Here is a 21,912-nt window from a genome sequence, read left to right as displayed (position 1 = left end):
TCAAATTTATCTTCTTAAATGAATAAAAATGCCCACTTTGCTATGTATAAATATCCTAAGGACCAAAATCATGTCAATAAAAGGCGGCTTTTTTTAATACAAGTTGCATCAATTTTTATTACATGCATTTAATTAAAATATTCAGCTGACTAAAAACTAAAATTCATTTCAAGAATCCCAGTAACACGTGATTCACTCTTTTGCCCACCTTTACCTCAGGGTAGGTATGAAAGTTTCATTTTTCTTGCTAGAATTTTCAAGCCAACATCAAGATAATGCTATCTCTAGAATGTGACTTTATTATCCCTAAATTCTTTATTGCATTTTCTATGCTATATTGTGAAATGCACTTGGATTAAGCAAAGTCAATGTCCCATAAGATTTATCATATATACCCCTATAAGTGATATCCTAAAAAATATAAACTCCATTATCCCATTAGTGAATAGGAAAAAAAACATTGTAACCATTAGGAAGTCAAATGCTACCTTTGTGATTGAGGCAATGAAGGTACTTTTTGATGGAGAGCATCTGTCATGAGAGAGACCATTTCTTTATGTGAAAAACACATAGAATCTACATGGAAGGAAGTTCTTTACTCAAAAAAGGCTGGAAAGCGTAGAAACTGTTTATTTATGAGTCAATTTCTTGAATCCTTATGGCTTTAGTTTCTTAAATCAAGTTACTGAAATTGGTATTTATAAATAAAAAGATAATCACTAGGGCTATCACAGTGAACTACCCTATAGCTCAAACGGTAAAGAATCTGCCTGCAATGCAGGAGACCAGGGTTCGATCCCTAGTTCAGGAAGATCCTCCGGAGAAGGGAATGGTAACCCATTCTAGTATTCTTGCCTGGAGAATCCCATGGCCAGAGAAGCCTGCAAGGCTACAGTCTGTGGGGTCACAAAGAGCTGGACACGACTGAGTGGTTAACACACACACACACACACACACACACACACACACACACACAAGGCTATCACTGCGTGGAAGAAAATGTTTGACATGGTTATGCACAAATTGTATAGCATATTAAGAATTATGTGGAAAAGGGGGCATTTTAATGTCTACTAGTTTCTTAGAGAATAGTTTAGTGAAGTGATTTAAAATAAGAAACTTTAAAATTTTCCAAAAATACATGCCTTTAGCAACTGTTCTTTTTAAGTTCAATATAAAAAAGGAAAATGAATGAATCCTGTTTACCACTTGCTGGTAATAATTCACACTAGTCTTGCCAAGGAAACTTGTTAGCAGGTTTCCAATAATCTTAGGTTTTTGTCATCCTAACTCCTTTCAAAGCAAAACTTTCATTCTTTCAAAGAACATTAGAATAAAATTCCTTTCTAGATTGCATTTCTTATTCATAATCCCAAATATCAGCACACCAGAGTAACAGCAGCCACTTAAAAACCCACCACGTGTCTGAACACTGATTACCCTTATTCAGAGAAATATACTTAAGATCAAATATAGGTTTCTAGAACCATGTGGCAAAATGGAAAAGTCATTGTTCTGGGAGCAGGACTCCAATAGTTGTTGGGTGATCTTATACATCATTTTAATTCCCTTAAGTTTAGTATAGGGCTTCCTAGATAGCTCAGTGGTAAAGAATCTACCTGCCAATGCAGGAGACACAGGTTCAAACCCTGGGTCAGGAAGATCCCCTGAAGAAGGAAATGGCAACCCACTCCAGTATTCTTGCCTGGACAATTCCATAGACAGAGGAGCCTGGTGGGTCAGAGTTCATAAATCACAAAGAGCCAGACACGACTTAGGGACTGAATACACACACACACACAAGCTCAGTATATGCACCCAACATATGGGACCACGGATAGGTACTGTATATTCTAACTGTATATTCTAAGATCAGTGTAATTAAAAGTTGGATTTATCCATTTGAAAGAAAAGACAAACACACCAAGCTACACACAGTAGCTTGCTACTCCATCTACTGGGATAAATAATTTCATTTACATACTGTTTGCTCTTGATGATTTAGAAGTGAAGGTGGGACTCCAAGAAACAAATCAAGTGAATAAGTATGCATCCACGTTTTATTTCTTTTAACATGCAATAACTATAGTGGTGGCTGACTTTCCTGGGCTATAAAAGAGACTACACTGAACTGCTTCCATAAGAGATTCCAATAGGCTTTATATTTTTATCATTTGGAAAGCTCTCAGAAGTTTGAAATCACAGATTGTTAATGAATGGGAGGAAAGTAAGCAATCTTATATATTTTTTAAAATGCAGTACATGGACAATTAAAAGGGGGAATAAAGAAGAATAAAGGTAAGGAAAGCAAACACAAGGGGAAGTAATAGGACTTTCAGTTACTGTGTAATATTCAATCAGATATTTTTAATACAGTTTTTTTTTTTTCCTAAAGTACTAATGGGGTCAAAAGAATGACTTTTTGTTCATATTTACTGATTCTTTTTTTCCCCTCTACATTGGTCTACCATCTTTCAAGGAAAAATAATTTATCACTGACCAAAAGCCAGGGTCTGACTTTCTCAACAGTATTTAAGTCCGGAGATGGTTGCATGTCACATTTAGTCTATTTCTAAGCTTCTTGTAGAAATATAAACAGATATCCCTGAACAAAGCCTTAGGAAAATAAGACTGTGATTCAAATTGTCCTTTTTATTCTACACCTTCTTGTGAATAGAACTAGCCAGAAGCAATGCAAGCTGGGATTAAGGAGCATGACCAGCTGTCCAATGAAGTCAGACTCTTAGAAACTAGTGGTATTCTCTCTGAAAAGTAATTGAAATAAACAATAAATTTACCCTTGCTTCAGCTCAAGGAATGGAAAAAAATGCATATTGAAAAGTGAGAAAAAACTATGAACTGGTTTTTAAAAATAAAAGAGACATCCTGGTAATGGCAAAGGAATATACTAAGAGGTTTTAATGATGTATAGTAAATATTTTGGTAATATATTATTATGTAGTTTTATTTGGTTTGTTTGTCAATTCCCACTAGTCTATCTGCACTTCCAGGGATGAAGTGATGATGACCATTTATATAAGTCAGATTTGAATTTATATGAATTGTAAGATACCAGCTTTATATCTCATAGAAAATGAGCTATGTTTTTTTTTTTTGGGTATTTTATCCATTTTTATTTTATTTTTTTTTCCATTTATTTTTATTAGTTGGAGGCTAATTACTTTACATCATTGCAATGGGTTTTGTCATACATTGAAATGAATTAGCCATGGATTTACATGTATTCCCCATTCTGGTCCCCCTTCCCACCTCCCTCTCCACCTGATCCCTCTGGGTCTTCCCAGTGCACCAGGCCCGAGCACTTGTCTCATGCACCCAACCTGGGCTGGTGATCTGTTTCACCCTAGATAATATACATGTTTCGATGCTGTTCTCTTGAAACATCCCACCCTCGCCAATATAATGCTATTTGCTTACTAGAATATCTGTGCTATTAAACATAGCTATAGCACAGATATTCTAGTAAGCAAATAGCATTATATTAGTCTACTAGGCTGCTAGAACAAAACATTGCAGAATGGATGGTTTAAACAACACCAATTTACTTTCTCACAACTGTGGAGGCTGAGAATTGAAGATCAAGGTGCTGGCATGGTTGTTTTCTTTTCAAACCGCCCTCCTTGGCTTGAATGGGCTTCTCACGGTGTCCACACAGGCTCTTTCCTCTATGCACACACATCCTTGATGTCTCTGCCTCCTTTAAAAGACACCAGCCTAGCAGATTAAGGCCAGCCTATCAGATTAGGGCCTCACATTTACACTTTCATTCAGCTTTAACTATCTCATTTAAGACTGTATCTCAAAATATAGTCATATCGGGAGTTGAGGTTTTAACATCTGAATTTTGTAGGGACACAGTCCAATCCACAAGAAGCACTGAGTAACTGTAGGATACTTTTTATGTAGTCTCTTATTTTTATTACTTATTCACCTATCTATTTAAGATAAGCATTGCTATGATTTAAGTTTTAATTTACCTTTTAATGGAATTAATGTAACTATATTTATCAGGGCATTTTTAGAGAATATATTAGAAAAAAAATTAAATTCCAAATAATATGTCGATCAAACCAATAATTTTAAGAGTCAAGAACACTGTCTACTTGGTACACTATAGAAATGCCTCACCAATCCAACCAAGCCACACTGACATGCAGGTATAATAACTTTCTTTTAGAGCAATACCTTTGAAGGAAAAGACCACATGCAAACATATAAATATCAGAAAAATTACCAGAAGTTCAGAAATAGACAAAAGTTACTAGATATTCTTTTTTGCCTGGTTTGGTATTTGTCAGTTTTAAAACTGTACAAACAGAGGTTAACTCATAGATTTTTGTCAGGTAGAAATGTAATTTCTGTCCAGTGAAAGAAATAACCCCCAAAAGTTATAATTTATTGCCGTGTAAGATACTACCCATTTTACATCTAACCCAAGAATCTTACCTCAATATTTCTTTTTAAAATTAACTCTGTACCTATACCTCATAAAATGCCATTTGAACTGATTAAACTTGACCGGTTCACTAATTCATTAATGAGTTAAATAGAATCTTTGACAAATGTTCATTTGATATTTGCCTCAAGGGGCATAAATTTATGTTCCTGAAAATAATACTTAAACATAACCAATAAACATGCATTCATTTATTAAATATCTTACACTGGCATATTTAATAAACAGTCTAATCTGTAAACTGAATCCTTAATAGGAATTATATGTGTGTGTGTGTGTTCAAATCGTGTGTGACTCTTTGTAACCCCATGCACTGTAGCCCACCAGGATCCTCTGTCCATGCAATCTTCCAGGAAAGAATACTGGAGTGGGTTGCCATTTCCTTCTCCAGGGGATCTTCCCAAATCAGGCATCAAGCCAATGCTTCCTGAATTGGCAGGCAGATTCTTTACCAGTGACCCACCTGAGAAGCCCCAATATGAACTATAATACCAAATAATTTATAGCTTAAATTTTAAATTATTTCTCATGTTTTAGAGAAAAATGGAGCATTGCAAATTCTAGAAAAGCAACTGGAGCATTTAAACTAATCTTTTCTTTCATGTCTAAGTTTTTTATTATAAAGTTATATATGAAAAAATTGTGCATATTCCTGAATTTCTTCATCATTTTCCATTGTTAATATTTTAAAATACAAGATTAATTCTCTATGTGGATGCTATGTATATACATTTATAGAAATGAAATATGAGAATGAGTATGATTTTGATCCATGGAAATTTATAGTAAAGGAAATCAGCTTTAGTTCCCAGTGGCTAACCGTATGGATTTTGTTACTCCCTATGGAATGGTTAGAGTCCCACATTTACTCTAGGCATATTGCAGGGAAGAAAAACCACAGAGGATTTTACTCAAATAAATCTAGCCTAGTACCATGGCAACAAAGGAATTAGCTAGTTGGATTGTTGGAGGTCACATAACCATGAATGTAGAATATTTCTGACCTAGTTGTACTGAACCAATTTCTCTGTCTCTTCAACATTTAAGGTTGGGGTTCTTTCCCACTGTGAAGTCTCCCTTGACTATGGATCTAGGCAGAATTAGATGCTTCTGAGTCTCTCTGCCATTCTTTAATTGAACATGATTTCATATATAATATATATATATATGTAATTTTATTGTTCTATTTCCTCTATTCCATGTGCTCAACAAAGAGATTATATTTGCAATTCAACTAGTGTTTGGTATCTGTATTAAATAAATAAAATGGGATAACATATATTTGATTGACCACCCAAAGTCAATTAACTGACGGACTTGAAATAAAAACTTGAATATGTTCAAAAGAAAAGGACTTTATGGAATGCATTAATGTCTTTAAGTTGGCTTAAAGCTCAACATTCAAAAACTAAGATCATGACATCCAGTCCTATTACTTCATGGCAAATAGATGAGGAAACAGTGGAAACAGTGACTGACTTTATTTTGGGGGGCTCCAAAATCACTGCAGATGGTGATTGCAGCCATGAAATTAAAAGATGCTTACTCCTTGGAAGGAAAGTTATGACCAACCTAGACAGCATATTAAAAAGCAGAGACATTACTTTGCCAACAAAGGTCCATCTAGTCAAGGCTATGGTTTTTCCAGTAGTCATGTATGGATGTCAAAGTTGGACTATAAAGAAAGCTGAGCACAGAAGAATTGAGGCTTTTGAACTGTGGTGTTGGAGAAAACTCTTGAGAGTTCCTTGGACTGCAAGGAGATCCAATCAGTCCATCCTAAAGGAAATCAGTCCTCGGTGTTCATTGGAGGGACTGATGTTGAAGCTGAAAGTCCAATACTTTGGCCACCTGATGTGAAAAGCTGACTCATTTGAAAAGACCCTGATCCTGGGAAAGACTGAGGGCAGGAGGAGAAGGGGACGACAGAGGATGAGATGGTTCAATGTCATCACCGACTTAATGGGCGTGAATTTGGGTGGACTCCGGGAGTTGGTGATGGACAGGGAGGCCTGGCTGCTGCAGCTCATGGGGTCGCAAAGAGTCGGACAGGACTGAGCGACTGAACTGAACTGAACTATGGAATATATCTACAAACAAAAAGCAGATCTATAAGCACAAACATGAATAAATGAATCATCAATAATTTCCCCTAAATAACTGCTTATCCAACAGAATTAATTCAATCATTTTTTTTCAAGTTTTATTGGGAGTATAGATACAATCTTAGACTGAATTAGTCTGAATCAATCTAAACTCTGTATCTTAAAGGAGTTATTATTATGATGTGGACTTCTCTATTATCACATCACAACTATGATTTTGTAAATCATTTATTTTTAAATCACTGGGACTTCTTATAGTTATTACCATATAAAAGTAACAGAAATATTTAAAATATCCCTATAACATTGAGTTTTATTTCAAAAGAATATTTTGTTGTACATTTAAATACCTGACAATAAGGCATATAATGAAGAACCTGGTAGACCTTTTACTTTTACAGAAACGACTGAAAATGGCTATAAAATCTGAAGGAAACACTGAAAGTTTACCTCTGAGGGGGATGCAGAATCCATTTTGTTTTTAAACTGATGCTGAAGGTGTGTCAAAACATTTACAATATCCACAATAAAGAGTCAAAAACATGACTGTAAGATTTCTCAGACTTGAAGTAAAACATTTAGTTTAGTGATTCTACTTATTTTGTGGGATGGGGTTGAAATCAATGTAGAGAAAGGGTCTTTTAATTTTCCTTTACACCTATTAATTGCTATTTTTAAACTATGAAAAATCACAGCTAAACTATACAAAAAGGTATTTTTACCTGCCAGACTAGTTTAGAGAAACCCCAAAGGCCTTCTTCTTGATCATGAAATAATACACACAAAAAGTTAATTTTTTAGTGTTTCAAAAAGAGTAGTTCATCTCAACCATATCGCAGTCTATCTCATTTGATCTCCTTCTAACATAAGCTAAAATGTAAGTTATTCTCTTACCTCAGCAAGGAAGTATTTTAAGAACAGGCATGTGAGATAAAAATGCCAATAATATATTCATTCCTTGTAGTAAGATGTAGCCTTTGAAATCCAATAAATCAATTAGGAAACAGATTATGCAATTTAGGTTTTCTGAATGTCTTCCTTTCTAAACTTTATAAAAGCTTGTTTTAAGAGCCCTAGTAGTTATTTTATTCAGAAGGAACTAAGCCTTTTCTTTTTCTGTGATGTACTTGTTCTGTTAATTCTCATTATATGTTTATATCTCATCTTAAATGATACATCTTTTCACTTTTCTTAGAAATCATCTCAGGAAAGATACTCTGGAATAACTGCTACTAAAATATGTAGACAATTTATTCCTTATTGGAATAAAATATCTACCAACAATTAGCAACTGTTACCAATCTTATCCAAGATGTCAGTCAAAAAGTTTCTTCCCTAGTCGAGAAAACACTTTATTTATTGGCACTTAAATATTCTCGTGTTTCAAAGGCTTTGGTTGCTGTCTCCTCATAATATTTCAGCCTTTAAGCTGCTTCCCTGCCTCAGTGAGTTCACATAAGATACATCTGAAAGCTTTAGTACAAATTTACTTCGAATAAAGTCTTCAATTCATTTTCATGGCACCAAAAAGACAGCTTTAATAACTGCAATGACAAATAAACTGGAAATCATTCCAGGCCTTTTCACTTAACTGACAAGTAGAACACTCTCATAATGAGCCGCAGGTTTTACGTTTTCTCTTTGACCATAATAGCTTCATTTAAGAGCGTCAGACCCTGACACTTCATCATTTATCTACATTATTTCTCATCTTCTTTCAAATAAATTATGGAATACTAGACTGAGCACATAAAAACAAAGTGACTTGTTATCAGTAAACAGCAAGATAAATTGTCCAGAAGTTCCTCATTTAGTTCCCTTTAAATTTAAGGGCAAGTTATTGGGTGCACCTTTTTTAACTTCCAATGTTTGCATTTTTACAGCCATCTTATTTCTCTTGCCACTGGCCTCTGTGCACTCATCCAGAGCCTGATGTGGAAGGCATAAAGTAATCCCATTATCCCAAGGTTGGCCGCTAAAGTACAAAGAGACAGAAGAGGAGAAAATCAAATAAAAACTTGGAAAGAGATTTCTCCACATCTGTAAAACACCCATCCATAATACATCTTGTCATACTAGGAAATGTGACACTTCCAAAGTAATGAACAGTGCAACTGTAACTCTTTTAGCCCTTGGAAATATAGCACTGATTTTAAATGGATGGGTGAATGCCATCTCCTCTCATCAAATCAGCCCCAGCCTTTTAACTGTATAGGACGGGAGAAGATAAAATCACTATCAGATTGTATTTCTTTTTAAAACTGTTGAGCAAGTTTATAGAAATCCTCACATCTCTTATTTCTTACTTATTTGTTTGGTATTAAGTTTCAAAGACTGACAGAATCATATCAGATTAATAAGTACAAAGCTAAGTATTTAAAAGCATGAAAGCATCAATATTGTAAGTATGGTACATATTGAAGTCTTGGATGTATGCTGTATTTATCAGTGAGGAATGTATATAGTGTCAGTATATTAACAAATTTTCAGTGACTTGAGCTATTCTGAAAATAGCTCACAAAAATCATAGTACTTTTATTAGGCTTTTCCTAGCTATTCCAATTAATTTGATCATAAGATCTTTGAGATTTAATAACAAATTATACAGAAATTGATTCACAGATGACATAAAATTTATAGACCCCCTATTCTGAGCTATAGCTTGATATAAGGAATTATAAGTGAAAGGGTATGTTTTATTATTTGTCCTCAAAGAACTCTGGCAAAAAGGTTTTTCATTTAACTTTAGAATGCTATTTAACTTCTGATTCTACTGTGGTAAAAATAATTTAAGGAGTTAATTTATATTTCTCTCTATTTATCTGATGAGGAGGGCATGGCAACCAACTCCAGCATTCTTGCCCAGAGAATCCCTTGGACAGAGGAGCCTGGTGGGCTACAGTCCAGCTGGGCTACCGTGGCAGACTTAGACATAACTGAAACAAATTAGTATGTATACATGCATATTTATCTATTGAGGGACAATTCCAAGTTCTCGTTCCTGAAAATACAGTAAAATAATATGGTCTTCTGGCTCCTTCTATGTAATCCAATCCTGAAGATGTTCCAGAAAAAGAAGCTGCTGAATCTCTCATCCAGTCAAAATCATAGAGAGGTTGGCGGATAAGTTGGGGGCAAAAGAAGATAATCAGTGCAGTGCGTGGGGAGGGGAGTGACAGGGAAGTGCAGGCAGAGGTAAGGAGAACGAAAAGCAGAAGAACCTGGAGTGGAAACAATGCTGTTGTTCAGTCGCTAAGTCACGTCCAACTCTTCGCAAGCCCTGAATCACAGCACGCCGGTCTGCTCCGTCCATCACCGTCTCCCTGCGTTTGCTCAGACTCACGCCCGTTGAGTCAGCAATACCATCCGACCATCTCATCCTCTGTTGCCCGCTTCTAGATTGATAGACAGTATTGGGTTTTGTTTGTTTGTTTTTTTAAGAAAGGGAAAGAAAACAGGTACAGTGCTGGCTAGGAGAGAAAGGAAAGGGAGGATATCTTTTTTTTTTTAAATAACAGAGTCTGGGTAAATGTACAAATTATCCCATGACGGTTCCTTGACATGACCCCTACCCCCTAAAGTCACCAAGGGAAACAAAGGTCAGGAACCCAGTAAAGGTGGCTAATACCCCAGGCAATATACACTTACAAGAAAAGCAAAAAAGACATCCTGAGAGCTCTACAAATAAAAGAGAAAGATAACAGACTCCAAACCTACAGAAGGAAGTTGACTCAATAAGCATTCAAGTGTCATCAAAGAGCAAAGGTAGATACTGTAAACATGAAGTAGCAACAAAAAATAGTAAAAAAACAAAAAACAACCACATCAAGTTGTTATCACAGTTAAAATAGACAACTCAATGTATAGTTCAAATAGATAAGTATTACCTATGAAACTGAAGAGCTAGTCAGTGAAATGGGACATAATATGAATCTCATTCAGAAGGATTTGAAGGGGAGTGTGGTAGCCAAAGAATGAAGATAGAGGTGGAAGAGTTAAGTTGCATGTTTTAAAAACCCTATAAAATAGGTGACAGGCAGCATTTAATAAATGATTGGTATAAATCCACACAAATACACACATATACCTCCATAAGAATAGTTACAACTGAGTTATAAGGTTCAAAGAAATGAATGAAAAATGGAAACAAAATTTACAAAGTAATACTCTTGCAACTTAATATACTAAGAATGTTGATAACTTTGTTTAAACAAAGTGAATAATCCTACCAGCCCCATGTTTGTGAGGTTACAATTCATATTGTACTTATCTTTATGTTTTCAGCCTGAAGAGTAATGCCTGGCTCTAAGTGCTTATATAATATAGATTTAAATTCTTCCTGAAGCAGCATTATAGATGAATTAGTATCGTTATCAAAGAATTAACTCCATTTTTGTTTGTGCCAAGATTATAGAAACTATATTTGTCTAGTTGCATACTTCAAAATCTTCTTAATGAAATAATTTATTCCCAATGATTATATAAATGATGCCTTTTGGGGGCCAGCTCCTTTCTTCTAGGAACAGAAGCTGTGAAAATAAAATATGATTAAGTATAACTTACTTGCATAATTCAGTAAGTTGAATAAGTATATTTCCACATATGAGAGGCACAGATGGAGATCATCTAAGAGGGCAAGACCCAGGAGTCTTGGAATATCTTCCAGGTAAGTTAAAAAAACCTAAGCCAATCTTAAGAGTAAATATATATTCATAAATTGGAAGGCTTAGTACTGTTAAGACTAAATGAAACAGAATATAGTCCAGAATGTTTATTGATTTCCATCAAAGGGTTAAGGCAATAAAAAGAGGGGAAAAAATTAAACTTAGAAAAAAGATCCTTGAAAAACTAGATAAATATATAGGAAAACAAAATCTTTGATCCATACCTCATACCATACAAAAACCTTAATTATAAATTGGTCATTGACACAAATATAAAAGCAAAAATATAAAACTTATTTTTAGGAGAATACTTGGGAGAGTTAGAGACTCAGTAAAGGAAAAATAAGGATAAATTGAACTTTATTAAAATTAAAAACTTCTCCCTGTGAACACACTTGGAGGAAATATTTATAATACATATATATGTATTATATATAGAGAGAAAACTTATATTTAGACCATGTAAATAACTATTTATTCATGATAAGCAACAAAAAATAACCCAATAAAAATGGGTAAAACTCTTTCTATTGCTAAAAGAAAGATAAATTACTAGCTAATAAGCATAAGCAAAGTGTTTAACATTGTAGTAGTCAGAAAAATATAAATTAAAATGACAATGAGTTTCCACTACCATACCCAAGGGTGGTTAAAAAAAGAAAATGACTGGCAACAGGAAATGCTGGTGACAATGTGGAGCCACTGAAACTCTTATTAATTGCTGTGGAGGATAAAATATTTCAACCACTTAAGAAAGCTGGAATTGTCTTATAAATCTAAATATAAATTTAGCATATGACTCTGTTTTTCCTATTCCTTGGTATTTTTCCAAGGTGATGTATATGCAAGAAGAACTTACACAAGAGTATTTGAATAGCAGTTTTATTCATGCTATCCAAAAATGACAACAACCCAAATATCCATTTACAAGATAATGAATAATCAAACTGTGATATATTCATACAAAGAAATATTGCCTTGTAGTAGTAGTATAATCTCATGAGTAAATCTCAAAATCATGCTGAATGAAAGCAGGTAGGCCCAGATGAGCACATACTGTATTCTACTTATGTGAAACTCATAAACAGAGATAATTAATTTATGGTTTCTGAAACAATGGTTCTTATTTATGAAGTAGATGAAATGACTGAAAGTGGATGTGAAGGAAGTTTCTGAGATGAGAAAAATTAGGCTATAGCTTGTTTGCTGTGTACACCAAGGTGTACACAATTTGTCAACAGTCATTGAACTGTATACCACGTGAAGATTCAGCCTCAGCAATAAAAAATACTAACAACCTTCTTCACAGTTTGGTGTGATCTCATGGGATGGGTTTAACAACAGACTGTATATACCAGAAAACAGGATTAATGAACTCAACAAAAAACATCCAAACTGAAGAACACAGAGAAAAATGAACGAAAATAAAAAAGAGTAGGTGAAACTCAACCTGAAGATCAGACAAATTTCAGATTCCTAAAGCAAGAAGAAAAGGATAATGGCACAGAAAAAAAAAAAAAAATCTCACTGAATTCCACGAGATAATTTCAAAAAAACCTACTCATTTGCTAATAGCAATTTGTCAATTGCTAATAATCAAATATAAAAGATAAAATAGCCAGCAGGCAGAAACAAAACACAGTTCTTTCACTGAAGTCACATCCTAATGGCTGAATATCAACCAAAATTAGGCAGCTAGAATACAGTGGACTAAAATATTTAAAGTATGAAAAGGGGAGGGGGCGTTATTAATCTAGAAGTATATATTCACTGCAAATATGATTTTAAGATGATGTTAAATAAAGAAGTTTTCAGGCCAAGTCAACAAAAGACTTTGTACCCCTCACGCTTGCACTCTACAAAATACTAAACAGATTTCATCACAATGAAGAAACGAGCCCTCAGTTGGATGCTCAAACCTTTAGCTTATAATAAAAGATCAGGAAATGATAAATATATAAGTAAATATAAATGAATATTATCTATTTAAAATTACAATGTGGATCAAGTTCTATCAGAAAACATAAAACACTCAGCAATTTGAACATAAATAATTTGAATATAAATTAATACATATTAATATAAAGAATTAGTAATTTGTAAGAGATGGTTTAATTACTAAAGAAGGTTAAGAAACCTTTAAACAACATAGGAATAGTAAATGGGAGAATCTTTTACCCCAAAGGCTGAGGAAGACTACCAAAGGAAGAAATACACTTGGAAAACCCCTTCCTAGCCAACCGCCACCATGAAGCTGAGATTCAGAGGGAATCTGCTGAAGAGGGAAATACTATGGCCTACTGGAAGGTCAGGAAGTTCCCTGGATGTTATGGGGAAAGAGAGGGTCCATACCCAGTGGACTGTGATTGATTAGCAGGAAGTCATTTGTTTCTAGTGAAACTATGAAGCTTGAAAGTCACTGGACTTTACCCCATATGCTGAGAGCTCTACCATCAAAAGCAAAAAGCATAGCACAGTAGACTCAGAAGGAGAAGCCCAGTGCCTTGCTCTGCAGTGCAGTGGGTGTTTCAGCCCTTTTACTGCCAAACATAATACTGAGCCAAATGGCAAAGGAAAAATGTTTTCAGGGCCCATCTCCAGTATCACCAGCGGCTTCCCTGGTGGCTCAGATTGTAAAGAAACTGCCTCAATGCAGGAGACGCAGGTTCGAACCCTGGGGGAAGGTCCACTGGAGGTGGAAATGGCAACCCACTCCAGTATTCTTGCATGGAGAATTCCATGAACAGAGGAGCCTGGTGGGCTACGGTCCATGGGTCTCAAACAGTAGCACAGAGCTAAGTGAATAACACACTTTCCAGCATTACCAAGCAGGGCAATGAAGGATAGATTTAAAGATGAGAGGTAAATTAATAATTGGAATATAACAGTATTCTGTAAGTTATAAAATATTTGACTAATATAGCATAAAGTTTTGGGGAGGATAAATTTATGTGAGGTACTTGTTTTCTTGGAGAAATGGTCAAATCTTAAATTAGACTGCAACTTCTCAGAGGTGCATATTGTCATGATAAAGTAACCAAACAAGGTATAACTTATAATTTTGTTTTACAGCTCAACAAATAATAAGGATTTTGCCTCATTGTTGTTTCTTATCATAAAAATTAAAATAATTCCAGTAATAAGGAAAATTAACTTGGTTTGTTTATAAAACTGAATATAGTCACATCCTTTTAAAAAAACGAATTGTAAATGAACATCCACTAACAACAAATGTTCATTATTCACAGTCTAGTGATAAAAGCAAGGTTAAAAATTGTAAATACTACCTTACAATAGCTATGTTATTGAATACTTGTGGTGTACCACTCACTCTGCTGCATGAGCTCATTTAATCCTACTGGCAGCCCCATGAGATATTATCTCCATTACATTATAATCTCATTTTCATAAATATACCGACACATACATAGCTAGGGAAAAAAATGTGCTAAATTTTATTCTGATTGGTTAGATAATCAGTAGTTTTAAGTTAACCTCTGCTTTTGAATATTTTCTATTTCTCCCCATAGTAAACATATATTAATCTTCTAAAAATGAAAAGTTAAATACTAATTAAGCATTCAAAATTTTATATGTATGATCTAACCACAATTATTTGCTGCAGACAGTGGACAAATTAACTTATAAATTCACACATACGCATGAAGATCATAAAACCAAACATGCTTTATAGTATGTAGTTACACAGTTTCAGCTTCTCTTGATTTGTGAAAAGAATCTGTACAGAAGTAGATTTCTTTTCATAATGACTCTACAATTAACAAGAGGAAGTTTGTTCCATTACACTGAATCTGAAAACTACACACATTACTTTCAAGGAATTAATTAAGGTCTCATAACTTGATCTTTTAATTTAGATACATCGACATAAGGTGCCCACAGATGGTCCACTCAGTTGATCCATGGTTGGAACTACAGGACATATATTATATATGAAAACAAGGGGGAAAGTGACATCAATATTCTACTAGCAAAAGAGAGCGCTCTTTAAAAAACAGTTCAATATAAAATTAATCAAAGAAGAGCAGAGAGACTAGTAAGCAAGATAAGCCAAACTTTTATGGAAGATGTATATCATTTATTTTCTACCACTCCCAACTATTTAATAATATCCTTGAAAATCAAACATTTTTGAGACTTAGTGGATAAATAAATAAACCAACCCATGAAATTTAAGTGACTATAATATGAAGATCAACTAAGAAGGTCGGTAAAGGTGTATCACTGAAGTTCTGAGATGTAGTTTCAAGGGAGTCTTCCAGAGGAGTTAAGATTTCATCAAGAAACCCTCTATATGTTCTGATGTTCCAAAGATGATAAATACATCCAGAGTTTCAGAGAGGACATAGATTTATATGCCAAATTTTCTACATTATGAGAGATATGAAAGACATTACGATGAAAGACAGCACCCCAGGCTCAACAGGATTGGAAAGCTTTAGACTTCCATTCTCAGTTCACATGGAGGACTTAATTCTACTCAACTTGGTTCACTTCTATGTCTTATTCATGCATGACTACCCAGCCAACTCCAGTCTCACTAGATAGAAAACTCTTTTGAGAAACATGCGTCATAAACATCTTTGCTTTCTTCATATTCCCATTTGAAATGTCTAGCAGGCGACTTGCTGACAATGGGCATTAAATAAGTACTAATGGATTCTGCAGATGATTGAGGCTTCCTTTTTTGTAGTATATAAGAATATGCCAGGACAGTATTCATGAACACAACGTATTGATTCCAATACCTAATATACCAACATTAAAGCTCTAGCTCACCCACAATACAGATATATACAATAATTTATTGAAGTGGAGTGAAGTTGCTCAATCATGTCCAACTCTTTGCAACCCCATGGACTGTAGCCTACAAGGCTCCTATGTCCATGGAATTTTCCAGGCAAGCATACTGGAGTGGGTTGCCATTTCCTTCTCCAGGGGATCTTCCTGACCCAGGGATTGAACTTGGGTTTCCCACATAACAGACAGACACTTTACCATCTGAGCCAGAAAATATTTAATTTTTTCTAGCTTTATTAAGATGTTATTGACATATTCAGTTCAATTAAGTCGCTCAGTCATGTCCGACTCTTTGCGACCCCATGAATCGCAGCACGCCAGGCCTCCCTGTCCATCATCAACACCTGGAGTTTACCCAAACTCATGTCCATTGAGTTAGTGGTGCTATCCAACCATCTCATCTTCTGTCATCATCTTCCCCTTCTCCTTCTGCCCTCAGTCTTTCCCAGCATCAGGATCTTCTCAAATGAGTCAACTCTTCACATGAGGTAGCCAAAGTATTGGAGTTTCAGCTTCAGCATCAGTCCTTCCAATGAACACCCAGGACTGATCTCCTTTAGGATGGACTGGTTGGATCTCCTTGCAGTCCATGGGACTCTTAAGAGTCTTCTCCAACACCACAGTTCAAAAGCATCAATTCTTCAGCTCTCAGCTTTCTTCACAGTCCAATTCTCACATCCATACATGAGTACTGAAAAAACCATAGCCTTGACTAGATGGACCTTTGTTGGCAAAGTAATGTCTCTTCTTTTTAATATGCTATGTAGGTTGGTCCTAACTCTCCTTCCAAGGAGTAAGCATCTTTTAATTTCATGGCTGCAATCACCATCTGCAGTGATTTTGGAGCCCCCAAAAATAGTCTGACACTGTTTCTGCTGTTTCTCCATCTATTTCCCATGAAGTGATGGGACCAGATGCCCTGATCTTAGTTTTCTGAATGTTGAGCTTTAAGCCAACATTTTCACTCTCCTCTTTCACTTTCATCAAGAGGCTCTTTAGTTCCTCTTCACTTTTTGCCATAAGAGTGGTGTCATCTGCATATCTGAGGCTATTGATATTTCTCCTGGCAATCTTGATTCCAATTGTGCTTCTTCTAGCCCAGCGTTTCTCATGATATACTCTGCATATAAGCTAAATAAGTAGGGTGACAATATACAGCCTTGATGTACTCCTTTTCCTATTTGGAACCAGTCTGTTGTTCCATGTCCAGTTCTAACTGTTGCTTCCTGACCTGCATACAGGTTTCTCAAGAGGCAGGTCAGGTGGTCTGGTATTCCCATCTCTTTCAGAGTTTTCCAGAGTTTATTGTGATCCACACAGTCAAAGGCTTTGGCATAGTCAATAGAGCAGAAATAGATGTTTTTCTGGAACTCTTGCTTTTTCAATGATCCAGCGGATATTGGCAATTTGATCTCTTGTTACTCTGCCTTTTCTAAAACCAGCTTGAACATCTGGAAGTTCACGGTTCACATATTGCTAAAGTCTGGCTTGGAGAATTTTGAGCATTACTTTACTAACATGTGAGATGAATGCAATTGTGCTGTAATTTGAGCATTCTTTGGCATTGCCTTTCTTAGGGATTGGAATGAAAACTGACCTTTTCCAGTCCGGTGGCCACTGCTGAGTTTTCCAAATTTGCTAGCATATTGACTGCAGCACTTTCACAGCATCATCTTTCAGGATTTGAAATATCTCAACTGGAATTCCATCTCCTCCACTAGTTTTGTTCATAGCGATGCTTTCTAAGGCCCACTTGACTTCACATTCCAGGATGTCTGGCTCTAGGTGAGTGATCACCTAGATCATCATGATTATCTGGGTCATGAAGATCTTTTTTGTACAGTTCATCTATGTATTCTTGCCACCTCTTCTTAATATCTTCTGCTTCTTTAGGTCCATACCATTGCTGTCCTTTATCGAACCCATCTTTGCTTGAAATATTCCCTTGGTATCTCTAATTTTCTTGAAGAGATCTCTAGTCTTTGCCATTCTTTTGTTTTCCTCTATTTGTTTGCAATGACATATATCATTGTGTAAATTTAAGGCATACGAAATGAAGTTTTGATACACTTGTATACTGTGAAATGCTTACCACAATAAGGTGAATTAACATATTCTTCACTTCACATAGTTACTATTTTGTTGTTATTGTTATGGTGAGAACATTTAATAGCTACTCTCACACCAACTTTCAAGTATATAATACTGTATTATCAACTGTAGTCACCATGAATTTAGTCACCAAGAATTTAACCCTCTTACAACTGGAAGTTTGTACCCTCTGACCTTCATTTCCTCACCATCACTACTCCTCTGTTCCCAGCCTCCGGCAACCACCAATCTATGCTTCTATGAATTCAGTGCGCTTTTTTTTTTTAACATTTCACATATAAGTGAGATTACACAGTATTGGTCTTTATGTGTCTGGTTTGATTTACTTAGAATAACGCCCACAAGGTCCATCCATGTAGTTACCGGTGACACAATTTCTCTTTTATCCATTGAGAGATAGGTATGTTGTTACCATGTCTTGGCTGTTGGCAATATACTGCAATGAACATTCGTGTGCCGCTAACTCCTTAAGGTAGTGATTTCACTTCTTCTGGATAAATGCTCAGAACTTGGATTGCTACATCATATGGTAGTTATATTTTTAATTCTTTAAGGAAACTCCATACTGTTTTCTACAGTGACTCTGCCAGTTTACACTCCCATCAACAATGCATATGGTCTCCCATTTTTCCATATCCTTGCCAACACTTGTCATCTCTTCTCCTTTTGATAATAACCATCTGGCAGGTGTGAAGTGATATCTTATTGTGGTTTTGATTTGCATTTCCCTGGTGACTACTAATTTGGGGCACGTTTTTACATACCTGTTGACCATTTTTATGACCTCTTTAGAAAAATATTTATGCAGCTTGTTTGCCCATTTTTAAATCAGATTGTTTTTTCCCATTGAGCTGTATAATTTCGGTATCAATTTGGATATTAATCTTTTATCAGATGTGTGGTTCATATTTGTGGTTTATAGATATTATTTCCTACTCTATAGGTTGCCTTTTCATATTATTTTATTGTACAGAAGCTTTTCAATTTGATATAGTCCCACTTGTCAATTTTTGTTTGTGTTCCTTGTGTTTTTGTGTCATATCCAAAAATCCTTGCCACAACCAATTTCTGGGAACATCTACCCTAGGTTTTCTTCTAGCAGTTTTATGCTTTCAGGCTTTAAATTTAAGTTATTATTCCATTTCAGGTTAATTTTTGTAAGTGAGGTAAGTTAGGGATCCAACAAAATATTTTTTTACATAGCAGATTTTCTGATATCTTCTTCTAAATTATAATCTAATATGTGACCATAACTGGATCCACATAATATAAATGTGTTAGAAATCCATTATAGCCTTATGCTTGACTCAAAAGAATAATTTATATAATACTATTTATATCTTTTAAAAATCTTGGTTGAGAAGAAAAACCAAATATTCAATTTATTGTTTATTTCCTCAATTCTATTTACCAGGATGGGGAATACATGTAAATCCATGGCTAATTCATTTCAATGTATGACAAAAACTACTGTAATGATGTAAAGTAATTAGCCTCCAACTAATAAAAATAAATGGAAAAAAAAACAAAAAACAAAAAAATCTTCATTTTTAAATAATTTTTCATTTAAAAAATGTACATTGTAGATGTAAATATCCAGCAGCCTTAAAAACATTGGATTAACTATTATTTTCTTTCATTACATTAAAAATTGTTTACTCTTGTTTCCATTAATTGTTAAAGACGTCTATCATTTATTTTTGTTTTCCCATGTAACTAATTCCTCCTCCTTTTTTACTTCTTTTTTCCTCTGAATGGTTTTAAGATTTTCTCTTTGTCTTTTGTTTGCAATAGTTTTCCTATGATAACCTAACTGAATTCCTGTTAGAATCCTGCTTAGGATTTAGCATGATCCCTTGATTCTATGAATTGGTTTTTCAATAATTTTTGGAAAATTGTCAGCTATCATCACTTGAATGTGGACTCCAAATGAAAGTATACTAGGTCTAATGATTGTAACTTCTCTGTTTCTTACTCTTTTTTCTATATTGTCTATCTTTTTGTCTCTCCATAATACACTACTTATATTTCCTTCCCATCTCTTTTAAATTCTTCAATTCTCTTTTATTTACATCTACTCTGCTGTTAAACTATCCATAAACTTCTTTATCCTGTCTTTTACAATTTACAGTTCTAGAATTCATATTTGTGTAAGCCTTCTGTCTTTTTGTTATTTTACATTCTCTGATTGTTAACTTATGCTTTATAAAATGACTTTTAACATAATAAGTGTTGGTTTTTAAGTCTATATGTGATAGCTCCAACATCAAGAACTCCTATAGCTCTCTATTTCCTTCTCTGTTGTGCTGATTCTCATTAATATTTTCTTTTCTCTTTGGTTATCTTCAATTTGATGCATTACACTGTATTTGATAACTTATTTGTAGACATAATTTGAAGTCTAGGTTCTTGCTTTCCTCAAGTTAGATACCTGGGGAGAAATGACATCCAGAATAACTTAATTCAACTTCAACAGGAATTTTCTGGGCCACTTAAACAACTAGTTAGATGCGCTAATGGTTTCCCTGATGGTTTGGTGGTAAAGAATCCACCTGCCAATGAAGCAGACACAGGTTCAGCCCCTGATATTCATTCAAATAGGTTGAAAACATGAAAACAAAAATCTGCAGATGAATCTTTATGGCAACTTCCTTATAATTGCCAAAATTTGAAGCAACCAAGATGTTCTGTGGACTTCCAAGGTAGTGCTAGTGGTAAAGAACCTACCTGTCAATGCAAGAGACATAAGAAGCGTGGGTTTGATCTTTGGGTCAGGAAGACCCCCTGGAAGAGGAAATGGCAACCCACTCCAGTATTCTTGCCTGAGAAACCCATAGACAGAGGAGCCTGGAGGGCTACAGTCCATGGAATCGCAAGAGTTGGACACAACTTAGCAACAACAACAACAAAGATGAGCTAAAACATTATGATGCCTAATTTGCTTCCACTTCACTTTTATTTCTAGATAGAGTCATCCTGTACCGATTTAAAGATAAAGGATATACCAGAGTCAGTGTCATTGTGAGCTTGCTATTCTATTCACTTCCTCTAGGATCTTAAGCTGAAAACACCTCATAACTTTGAGCTCTCTGATGCCGCTTCCCAGGTGGCACAAGTGGTGAAGAACCCACCTGCCAATGCAAAAGACATGTAAAGATGAGATGCGGGTTTGATCCCTGGGTTGGGAAGATCCCCTGGAGGAGGAAGTGGCAACCCACTCCAGTATTCTTGCCTGGAGAATCCCATGGACAGGGGGACCTGGCAGGCTACGGTCCATGGGATCACAGAAGAGTTGGACAGGACTGAAGTGACTTAGTAACCTTGAGGCAGATGCTTCTAGCAGCTACCAACTCCCCTCCACACCCGCCCATCCAGTTTTACTCTTCTCAGAGAGAAGGCTGCTCAGTTTTTACCTAATTTATCACTTTGAGATGGGGAAGTGTCTACACAGAATTTTAAGGACATATACTTCAGTTTCTTCAGAAAGAAGAATTTTAAGGATATATACTTGGGTTTCTTCCCTGGTGGCTCAGTTGGTAAAGAATCTGCCTGCCCTGCAGGAGACCTGGGCTCAATCCCTGGCTCAGGAAGATTCCCTGGAGAAGGAAATGGCAACCAACTCCAGTACTCTTGCCTAAAAAATCCCGTGGACAAACGAGCCTGGCAGGGACAAACAGTCCATGGGGTCTCAAGAGTCAGACCTGACTTAGTGACTAAACCACCACCACAAATC

The sequence above is a fragment of the Odocoileus virginianus genome, chromosome 13 (assembly GCF_023699985.2).
Source record: "Odocoileus virginianus isolate 20LAN1187 ecotype Illinois chromosome 13, Ovbor_1.2, whole genome shotgun sequence".
Lineage (NCBI taxonomy): Eukaryota > Metazoa > Chordata > Mammalia > Artiodactyla > Cervidae > Odocoileus > Odocoileus virginianus.
The sequence above is the reverse complement of the archived record's forward strand: the minus strand, read 5'-3'. Positions refer to the sequence as shown.